We start from the raw sequence: 12,286 nt of genomic DNA, 5'->3' as shown, positions 1-12,286 counted from the left end.
GACTCTTTGTTGGTATCCATAACTCCCAAATTCCTCTGACTCTCCTCTTAAATCACCACTGAATAAGCCCCATTAACATTAAGTGCAAGTCTTTGCTGAAGAATTGCACTCCTAACCTGGCTATAGCTTTCATTTAACCCTACAAGGAGTTGCAGCAACCTCAAATTTCCTATATGCTCCACATAAGGTTTAGATTCATCACAACTACATGGAGGTGGAATTGATATATCCAACTCATCCCAGTAGTTCTTCAATCTAGTAAAGTAAAAGGTAACTGTGTCATATCTTAATGCTCTAATCTCAATCCATACATGATAGACTCTAGTGAGATTGGATTTATCAAATCTCTCTTTGAAATCATCCCATACTCTTCTTGCATTCGATGCATATATGATGCTCGAAACAAGTTCTAGTGTTATAGTACTGCATATCCATGATAGTATTATAGCATTGCATCTCTCTCACTTCATTGCTTGATCTCCTTTTTATGCACTTTTCAAGCATGTTTCATCTATGAACCCTAGCTCTTTCTTAACCAACAAGTCTAGTCTCGTGGATCTGCTCCATACTGCATAGTTTTCTGGTCCTATAAGTTGAATTGCATGTAGAGCAACTCCAGGAATATCTTATGACTGCAAATACAATGGATGGTTATGGTCAACATCACTATGAACTCCATTTGTGGTTTATGTGGTTTTTGATGTATCTCCCATGGTTAATCTAGATTGATTTTTGACTCAACAATGTCGAATTGAAATGGATCTATATCAACCGCTCTGATACCATGAGAAAATCTATCAATCTGATAGTAAACATAAGAGATATACTAACAATATACACAAGGAATATACTGCATTGTAGTTAATCGAAAGATAAGAACATGAGAGCTTAGTCTAGAGAGAAGTGAATTTTTCTATTGATTGTAAAATATCTAACTACAGTATAAGCCACATCTATTACAAGTGATCATTGTCACGCCCCGAACCATGGCCTGGGAGTAACACGGCACTCGGGCCTTGCTTGCATGTGTCCGAGCGAACCTCATGGCTTGCTTGTCAACATGGGCATCAAAACAACATAATCTATATGATGCAATTTAAATGAATCAAGAAAATGTAATTTGCGGAATAAAGTCTTGAAATTTTCTCATAGCATGAAATATCATGAAAACATAATAGTCTACAAACATAAAACACAACTGACTCTGTGAACTAACATCTGTCTATGAAACCTCTAAAACATGTCTGAATACTAACTATCAGGACATGGCCTTGGACTACCATAAACTGAATACTAATGCAGACTCTATGTTGAACCCCGAGAGGAGTGGGGCTCACCAATAAGCTGATAACTGAAGTGATCCTACTGTGCAGATGTATGCTCCTGAAAATTGGTATCTGCACCGTGAAGTGCAGGCCCCGGGCAAAAGGGACGTTAGTACATGGTGAATAGTACTAGTATGTAAAACCTGCTGAAATGAAGAACATGGCACAGTATAGGTATAGGACATGAACTGAAACTGAATGTAACTTGGACATGAGCATAAAACGTGAGTAAAGTCTGAAAACAGTAAATTAATGGAAATACATGTATGTAAAACTGCTTGTAACGTGGGGAATGCTATAGTATAACCGACAACATGGTCTGGTACTTGCGTCCTACCAGTAGAACACTCACAACCTTGCCAGGGATATGAGATTTAAGTAATAATAAGCATGTAAGGATCCAAACTGCATAATGAAGGTGTTGCCTCCTTGCTGACAACCCTTGTCCTACGGTGGCTACGTAGTTTTAGGCTATCTGAGCCTTCTCGGTTAACTAAGAACTTCCCAAAACATGAACATAATATAGTTGGCTAAGAAGCCCATGATTTTCGTGAAATAACTTGTAAATAACTTGTAATCATGATTTCACGAAATAACTTGTAAACGTGGTTTCATGAAATATCTTGTAATATGGTTTCATGAGATAACTTGTCATAGTCTTGCAAACATGTTCTTGATTCATGAGTAATAACAATAGTTCATAATTATATATATATATAATTGACTTGAAAACATGCTTGTAACTTGCTACATAAAATCATAAAGTTTCATATAAACATAATGAGAATACATGAGGAAGAATTCATGATTCATGGATTAAGCTAGGGTTCCTAATAACCGTAATGGAAGATTAGGAATACAATAACGAATATAGATACAAAATTCATGTACATAAATACATAAATACGGGCTACCAATATGTTGGGTTTAATGCCCTAGGGTTTGAACTTCATGGATATCAAGAAACGGAGCATGGGGAAGAACGTAGAGATTCCCACATGTGGATGGAAGTTCTACATACCTTAGTCGCTCCAAAACTTGAATTAAAGACTTGAGCTTTGAAGAAGGTTTCCAAAATCTTGGATTCTTGAACCTTGAGATGGGTTTTCTTGAAAACCCTAGTTTGGGAATGATAATTTCTTGTTTAGATTACAAGGATAGGTATTAGAATTGATTTGGAATAATTAGAGTAGGCTTACCTTGGTGTTCTTGATGATGGAGGAGGGTAGGAGGTCGTTCTAGAGCTTGAAGGAATGAAAAATAATGATTTGAACTGATATGGACGAATATATACTGTTCTGGAAAAATTAGATTTTCGGCCCAGTTAAATACTGGCCGTATTTTGAAATACGGGGGCCGTATTTTGAAATACGGGGGCCGTATTTTGAAATACGGTCCGTATTTTGACATATGGACTGCACTGCGTCTCTTTAGTAAAATGGCCATAACTCTTTGCACAGATGTCCGTTTGACGCCCATAATATTCCGTTGGAAAGGTATTTCAAAGCTCTACAACTTTCATGAAGGAAGTTTTCTCAAATTCCAACTACATTTTGAAATACGGGCCGTATTTTTAAATACGGTCCGTATTTAACCATTTTACATCAAATTGCCAAATTCCAGAATGCTCAGAAATCCTTGGTTTCAGTTTACGATTTGAAATACGGGCCGTATTGTGAAATACGATCCGTATTTAACCATATGACATTCAACTACCAGTTTACGATTTGATTTACGGCCCGTAAACTGAAATACGGTCACTACTCATGGGCGTAAACCACCATCTTACAGCTGAAGAGGAAATTTCCAATTCCCACATTCTTTATCTGTTTTCTAAGTCTAGGATCATGGTCAAAGCTTAGGTTAAAGGTACGGGGTGTTACAATCATGATGCTTGCTTGTAGAATTAGCCTACTCTCTATACCAAATGTTTACTCTATTTATGTGTCATCTTCATTAATGACAAAATTCAACTAAAAATAACATGGTACAAAAAAATCAATTGTTTTTTGAACTGCTAAAACAAAAAATAATTTGAAATAACTGTTTTTAATCACCACGATAAATAAGTTTAGACGGAAAGAGTGATGTCTTTTCCAATCCCAATGACCCTCTCTCTACCAAATTCAGGCCACAAAGTAAAAATGTGAAACAAATGTAATTTAGTCGTGGGGTGATCTTGTCCACACACGTGTCGCCTTGTCATTTGTCTGTTAGTTAAACAATCGGCTAATTAACTCTTGAATCCGAGTTTCCGCGCAAAACTATGGTAACAAATTTATTCAGATTCAATGCATGTAAACAAAGAGTGGCATGACATGCCTTATTGCTTTTATTGCATCAACTGTATCACTTAATTATTATTTTTTTTAAAATGTGTGTGTCTGGTGAAGTTCCTTGATCCGCCAAAAAAGTCTAGTTTACGTTCTGAGAAGCTTTGCGTCTTCAAACGAATAAATTTTTATTCCCTTAACCTTTAGGATTTGAAAAAATATGCCTTTTATTTTTTGAGCGAAATAATGAACTCCCTTAATTTTAAATCATCCTGTTAGAAATTCGTATCTTTTCAAAATAATGCTCGAAATGACTTTTAATTAGGATGAATTATAACATGTATGCTTTTTCAAAAATTAAACAATCTAAAATAATTCATATAATTAAAATTCATATCTCTTTTTATTCCTCCTTTACTATAAGGGGTCAAGATATATACCGCAAATAGATATATTCAGTACTATGAGGCCGTTTGGATTTGCTTATAAGTTGGTCAAACCAGCTTATAAGTCATTTTTAACTTATTTGAATGTTTGACAAAAATAGAAAATAACTTAAATTAAATTAAAAAGTGCTTAAAATAAGCAAAAACCAAGAAGTTGCTCAACCCAATTTTTTTTCTTTCTTAAAAGTCATTTTGGTTTGACCAACTATTTTACCCTTTTATCCCTTATATATTCTGTTAATTTCAATACTACTCTTACTTCTAAAAACCCTTTAAGCACTTTTATCCAAATACGTAACTGCTTATTTATAAAATAACTTTCAGCAGTTAAAAGTACTTTAAGCACTTATACTTGAAAGTCATTTTTTTCCAGCTAATCCAAACAGGCTCTATTTCTGATGAGGCTATTATAAATACGTTTCAAATATGAAAATTCATCAAAAAAATTTGTCGGAATGCATCTATATTTATCTTAAGGGACAAGGGTCAAAAATACCCCTTTATTTTATGAAAAGGGCTAAAAATATCCTTTGTTACGAATTTGGGTATAAAATACCCCTCCCGTCATTAAAGTTTTCAAATATACCCTGTTTTAACGGAAATCCCCAAATCCCGCGAAATAACCCGAGTTCATTTTTTGAACCTGCTCCATCATTAAACCCAACCCAACTATATACTAACTAAGTGGGATGGTAATTTCTGGGGGAACTTTCCAACTCACCCTCTCTAACTCGCTTAGTGGGTTGAGAAAGATAGTCCAAAGTGGTCGGAATTTGATAGCTTGAGAAGTAGCTATCAGAGTTAATATGTGCAAAAAACTCCGCTAGTGAACTATTCCGCTTGAGAAAATTACTACTACCACCACTGGATGATTCAAATAGACCCGAATCGCCGGTGGGTCAACCGGTTGCGGGTTTAAGGACCGGTGGACTCGGGATGGGTGAGTTAGTGGTTGTTTATTGGGTGTGTGGAGAATAGGAGAAGAGGGGTTAAGAACGACGTCGATTTCAGCGTCGCCGGATTCAAGAAGTATCCTACCTTACTATGGTCCCCACATCGTGGTGGGTGGTGGCAGTGGTGTGGTTGGTATTCAAGTGCTAACGTGGCGATGGGTGGTGGTAGGACCAAAACAATCGGTTCATCCGTTTCACGGCAGAAATTGCAGTGACAGTGACACGTGGTGCATTTTAAGGACATCGGGTCAGCTGGATTATCAAGAAGGCATAAATTCACCACAACCATCAACAACATGACCACCTATACTAGCAGCATGGTTCCTGAGGTTTTAGTGTCGTCGGAAAGTTTCCCCCGAAAAATTATCATCCCACTTGTTTAGTATATAGTTGGGTTGGGTTTAATGATGGAGTAGGTTCAAAAAATAAAATCGGATTTTGCGGTATTTGGGGATTTCCATAAAGACAGGGGTATATTTGAGAATTTTAATGACGGGAGAAGTATTTTTTACCTAAATTCGTAATGGAAGCTATTTTTAGCCCTTTTCCCAAAGTAGAGTGGCATTTTTTAGGGGTGTCAATGGTACGGTTCGGGCGGCTATTTTATAAATTTTATACCATACCAATTTTTCAGTTATTTTATTTTGTATAACCAAAATTAGACTTTCGAAATCGTCCCATCATCTTGATTTTTCTTCGGTATCAATATGGTTCGATAAATTTTTCGGTATTTTATATAGAAAACATCGTATAAAAGTTACAAATAGAGTACACGATACCATCATACTTGTATATGACTTTGGCAAAAACTCTATAGACATTTTATTGTTTAAAAGGTGAAGAATCAAGAAAACATGAATCACGACAAAAATAGAAATACATCCCACTATTTTATAGTAGTGTAAGATAATATTAAATAAAAACAAAACATTGAGATCACACGAGCGGGAAGTAATCAATCAAGATGAGACACAAGAATTAAGTCTAGTAAGATTATGTATCCAATTAAAGAATTTAAATCATACCTGATTGATGATTACTAATACATTGTAGCTTGCTATTCAAGATCGTTGAAATACCGTGCTAGAACTAATTTAGTTTTAATAGGGGTAAAATAACATGTTTTAAAGTTGGGATTTTAGTGCTAATTACTTGTTGCTGACTTGTAGTCATTTCTATCACTTGTATTGGGGAAAATTCGTAGAACACAACTGGACGAATGCCATGGTGCCACGTGTCAACGAGGATGAATCAGTTCCATGTCATCACTCGGGTGCTCCTAGGGTAATCAAATGGCTCCGGGGGGTTTGTGTTGACGGAGGAACGAGAACCTGATGGAATCCCTATTGAAGAGACCAATGGTCAGCCGTTACGAAAAGACTTTCCACCTTCCACGAGATATAAATGGACATTATTGTCATCTTTTGTCACACCCCGATCTTACTAGGGTGTGATGGGCACCCGACCCGATATTCGGAGCCGAGCGAACCCGCTGACTCTTATTACTTACATAATCCTTTGGACTTTTAAATCAAATAAAGATGAAATGCATAGTAAAATTTTCAGAAATATTCTTTTTTTTTTCGTTACTTTCAAATCAAATAAAATCTGTAATCATATGCGACTTATATCATAACACGAATGACACATCGGCTGATGGAGCCGCTTACTGAACTGACAACCACTACCCACAACTCTGTCTGCAAAGTCTCTGGCTTCGAACAAAACTGCATAGCACATATACTCTGACTCGGCAACACTCCAGGAACAAGTAGAGTCTACCAACTCCGCTGGAACGTCTTCTATAATGGCTTCCACTCATCTGGGTGTACCTGCGCGGCATGAAACGCAGCCCTCGAAGAAAGGGGGTCAGTACGAGCAATGTACCGAGTATGTAAGACATGAAAAGCAGCTTAATAAGGAACATAAAGTATGAATAACAATATCATAGGATCATAGAGCATATAGTGAGATAAGAGAGTAACCTGTACATATGAGTGCCTTTTTGGCGTGTACCATGCATGCTTAGTGCTGCGGAACGTGCAGCCCGATCCATATATACATATACTATATCATATTGCTGCGGAAAGTGCAGCCCGATCCATATGTACATATACTATATCATATTATACTTTACTTTCTTTGAAAACATCTCTTTTTCATATATATATAGAAAATAGAACATATCGTATTGCCGAGGCGTCGGCTCCGATCCATTTAACCACATATCCCGCGTCCGGGACATGATCATGTATCATACTCCAACTGATCAGGTGGATGTGCGTCTATAGCGCCTTACCTTTCCCCTTACCCCATATACATATACATATATCATGTCCAGGTGTCATATACATATATCATATAAACAGCATGCATAAGAGCCCGAAGAGGGTCATGTATCTATCGGAGTGACGTAAGGTCGGTAACCTCCGACTACGTTATGGAATAATCATAATCGCCATGTCTCACCTTGAAGGAACTAAAATTATAAGGCGAGGCTATCAATAAAGAGTAGCGTTAAGAGAAAACATATAATAAAATCGTAAACCTCATAAGGCGTCAATTTATATTCGTGGAAGTCCTTAGGAAGTAGAGTCATATTCAAGGAATAAAGTTGAGGATCAAGAACTAACTCTATATTCTCATATTCATATTGAATCCATAACTTGAGATTTGCAACCATGAAACCATATTCATCATAATCATCATAGACATATTCTCATTTTTGACAACATCGTTTTCATTACAAAACATGTCTGTCGTCATAATTATGAAAGCTTACAAAATCATAAACCCTTGTTTTGAAACGGTATAGACATTTTTGGAAAATATTTACGGGTTATCAGGGATAGAATCATGCCTTAGAATCCAAAACATCTAACTTTTGAAAACAAGGAAAATATGGAAACATTTACCAAATTATAGCGCAGGAATCATGCCTTTGAAAGAAAGGGGCAAGCCTTAACATACCTGTTCCACCTCCTATTGGCTATGCTTAGGTGTCCGAGCTTGTAAGTCTACATTTAAGATAATTCACACTAATGTTAGCCTTTTCATCGTACACTTATACCATACTTCAAATTATACTATTTTATATTCTGCCGAAAATCGGGCAGCATCTCCCCTGTTTATATGCCTAGCCCGAATTTTTAATTCAGAAGCCAACAACACAACAACAATACCAACATCAGTAATATCCTTTTCCATATCAACATATTCCATAAAACATCCCACACGCTGTTTTCCAACTTTCCACAACTAATTAACTCAGTATACAATTATTTAATCGCGTCTTCTTCATAAATAAACTAGTATTAACACAAATAGGAAGAGATTCATACCTTTCTCCTTTAAATATTGTTGTATCTTCACCTTTTCACGCTAATTTTTGGCCACCACACACCCGCCATATGATTCTGCAGCGAAAACTATACGCTATCCGGACTGGAATTGGAAAATTATACCTGGTTTGGGCTAAAATTTGGCGGTAGAAAGTTGTGGAATTTTCTGGAATTTTTGGGGGTTTTTCGTGGGTTTCCAGCTGAATATGAGGGGGTTTCCCCCATTTTATAACATTTTAGAAGCTGCCAGAAACGACTGGAAAAGTGTTCAGCGCGTTCGCGCTGGCCCTGTTTTTCTGCCTGGACCTTCGTTCAGTAAAACGGTCATAACCTTTCATCCCGATATCGTATGAGGGCTCACGACCTATGGTTGGAAAGCTAATTCAATTATCTACAACTTTCATTTCTGGACGCTTTCCCAAATTCCAAACTTATAATGCCGTTTTTTCCCCTCGAAGTCAGATCGTCCGAAAATGTTTCCTTAAATTGTCCCTTTGGAGGGCTTATGCCCATTTTTGGCTTATGGTTCCTTCTTATGACTTGCTCAACTTTCCATATACTACGTGTATGTATCTTCATATGTCCTTTATAAAACTCCGACATGTGGGCCCCACTTAGCTTGCAGCAACGAGGGCTTTTCGTCAATTAACATATGAATTAATTTACACCATATGGTCTCCAAATGTCATATATATGCTATTATTACCTTCTTATAACACAACCTTCATTCCGAACTTGATTTTTAAATTTTTGTTCAGCGCGTTAGCGCCACGTGGGGGCGCGTTCGCGCTGTATTGGCCCTTTGGTCTTCTGCGCGTTCGCGCCACTCGTTGGCGCGTTCGCGCAGACCATTTTTTTTTTTTTTTTTTTTTTTTTGTCTCTGGCTTGCCCATCCAACTTGTAATGTCCATATCTCCTTACCCCGATGCCCGATTGAGGAGCCGCTTGTTCCGTTGGAAACTAGACTTCCCGAACTTCATTTTAAGCTTTTGTTTTACTTCAAAATTATTAATGTACTAGAACATATCATTTCTTCCATTTAGACCAAAATTTTCGTATCAGACCTTGCCTAACTTTCTTCCAAAGCCTCGGAAGCTTAAACTCCTTAATCCTGGCGTAACTTTACTCTTCCTTTGGCCCATACTAAGCCATCTACAGCTTTGGTAACGCAAAAATTTTCCGGGGTGTAACATCTTTATTGTCCATCATTACTATGAATGATTTGTATTATTAATGAGGGAATAATTCATGGGATATGTGTCCTTGAGTCTGAGTATACATAGGACCTATCATTCCATTATAAAGGACACGAAATACATGAGATATATAGAGAATACTACATACTTACACTGTTCTTAATTATTCTTGCTCTAATTTGCTTTAATCAAAGTTTCGACTGCCCGCTCGCCCGAAGATTCTATCTCAGAGGATTCTCAAAGGCTTAGGCCATTCTAATTCATTATTTTCAATTACATTTCGCTTATACTAATCTCTATTGTTAATTATATCATTATTTTGGTCATATTGAACCACGTGTCCTTGACCACGTATACAAATTCAACTTACCAATTTCCTGATAAACATCACCCCAGACACAAGTCAAAAAATTTAATGTTTTAATAATTTTAAACTTAATATATAAAATATATTTTTCACATATAAATATATTCGGTATGGTTTGGTATTTTTATAAAATAAATAACCAAACCTTTTTTTCAGTACGGTTAGAAATTTACATAAAAAATAGTCGGTTTTATTAAAAAATCCTAATATTCCGTTCGGTACGGTTTGATTCGGTCAATTAAGTCGATTTTACAAAACCATTGAGACCCCTAGTATTTTTTACCCTTTTCCCTTTTTTTTTAAATATCATTTCATTACTATATTTGTTATTATTCTTTACTTTTAAAATGGTAGTACCGCTACGGAGAATTATATGTACACGACTAATAGCTCAACACATCAAGTATGTTAATGCCATTATAATATAAGAAGTTTACGTATCATATTTCACTTTTTTGAGTTCTCGTTGATTACCTTCCCTCAACATCAATAATTCCCTTCCAAAAAATTCTAGTCTCAGCCATATTGTACCGAGTGCATCAATATTGTGTACGTATAAGGTTTATGTATGTAGTACTCAAATAGGATTAATGCATTTAAACCCCATCCCTCTTTCTGTCTCCTCTGCAGATCAAAACAAGAATCCATGCAAACATAACACAAATAGTGACAAACACGCTATTTTCTTCTGTGAATATTCGCCACATATGAAATTACGTGTCAACAATTCTTATTAATGCACGGCCGAGCAGAAAAATCAAGACAAATGTCTAGCAAGACTGATCATGTGACAAGAATATCATATTTAGAAGCTCATATGCTCCGTAATTTAGGTTTAAAAAAATGAAATTGTGATGCTGGAATTTTATGTATCATGGTCAGATAGACACTTTAACTTTGTCAAAAAAATTAAAAAACAAAATACATAGATGACCGCTTTGGATTGTCCACAATGATTAGATAATTAGTATACTTGTCCGCGCTCCGAGCGGTCAGAAAAGAACTCCCTTATAAATACAAAACCATAAATTTAATGGAAGAAAAATGAATAATAAAAAAAAAAACATTGATGTAGATAAGTAAAATAAAGATATAGACTTTATTAATCCTCACATTTAATTTATTGAAATATTTGTTGATATTGAAATAAAGATATAGACTTCACACTCTTGATTTCATGGGTTAGGTGTTGTTGATCTTGATTTTCCTTTGATTCTCTTGTGGATGAATATTAGAGAGTGTTCTAGATGTTTCTTGAAGTGTGGAGTGGAAATGAAATGAATGGAATGAAAAAGGGTCCCTTATACTTAACTTAAAATCTGATTTTTATGAACAGTAGTCGAAGTGCACAGTGGCCGTAAACCCAGTTTACGGGCCGTATTCTGGTTTACGGTCCGTCCTTCACGCCCGTATTTAAGCATAACAGAACCAGAAAGGTTTGCTGGAGGTCATGGTGGTTTACGGTCACAGTTTACGGGCCGTATTTCGATTTACGATCCGTATTCTGAGTCGTATTTAACCATTTATACATTTGGCAGAAAGTTGGAGTTTTGGAATGTTGAAAGACGATAGCAGTTTACGGTCCGTAAACCACTTTACGGGCTGTATTCTATTTTACGACCAACTGGGCCGAAGTGCAAATATGCAACTTTCGCACTTTCAAAACTCATAAGTAGTCATCCCCTTCTTCGTAAAACATCGTACACTCATACTCTTCGTTGGTCTATTCATTGTACGTTCACAGAGAAATTTTCGAGGTGTAACATTCTTCCCCCCTTTTGGAACATTCGTCCTCGAATGTTAAGTCAGCGAGGATTCTAGAAAATTTTTGCCAAAGCTTCCTTTATAATATGGTACTACTATCCTGTCACAACAACCCATAATATCACATCACAGCCTCACAGGTCCATAACGCAATAAAATTCTGAAAAATGATGGGAGTAGGGGTGTTCAGATACTTTAATTATTACACTTCATTTAATGCATGCATACCTTATGTTGTTGGCGCTTCACTCTGAATTTCTCCCGGGTGTTGGAATAAATACGGGTGTTTGAATTTCATCTTTTCTTCCGCTTCTCAAGTCATTTCTTCCCTGTTGTTATTTCGCCACAACACTTTGATTAAAGCTACTTCTTTATTTCGAAGTCTTCACACTTGCCTGTCTAGAATACCAATAGGCACTTCTTCATAGGTTAGCTTTTCTGTTACTTGCACATCATCTATCGAGACAATCTTTGTGGGATCTCCAACACACTTATGGAGCATCGAAATGTGGAAAACTGGATGGATTGATTCAAGCTCCGAAGGCAAATCCAGTTCATAGGCTACATGTCCCACCTTGCGGATAATTCTGTAAGGTCCAATGTATCTAGGGCTTAGCTTCC

This window comes from Lycium barbarum, chromosome 4, assembly GCF_019175385.1.
Source record: "Lycium barbarum isolate Lr01 chromosome 4, ASM1917538v2, whole genome shotgun sequence".
Lineage (NCBI taxonomy): Eukaryota > Viridiplantae > Streptophyta > Magnoliopsida > Solanales > Solanaceae > Lycium > Lycium barbarum.
The sequence above is the reverse complement of the archived record's forward strand: the minus strand, read 5'-3'. Positions refer to the sequence as shown.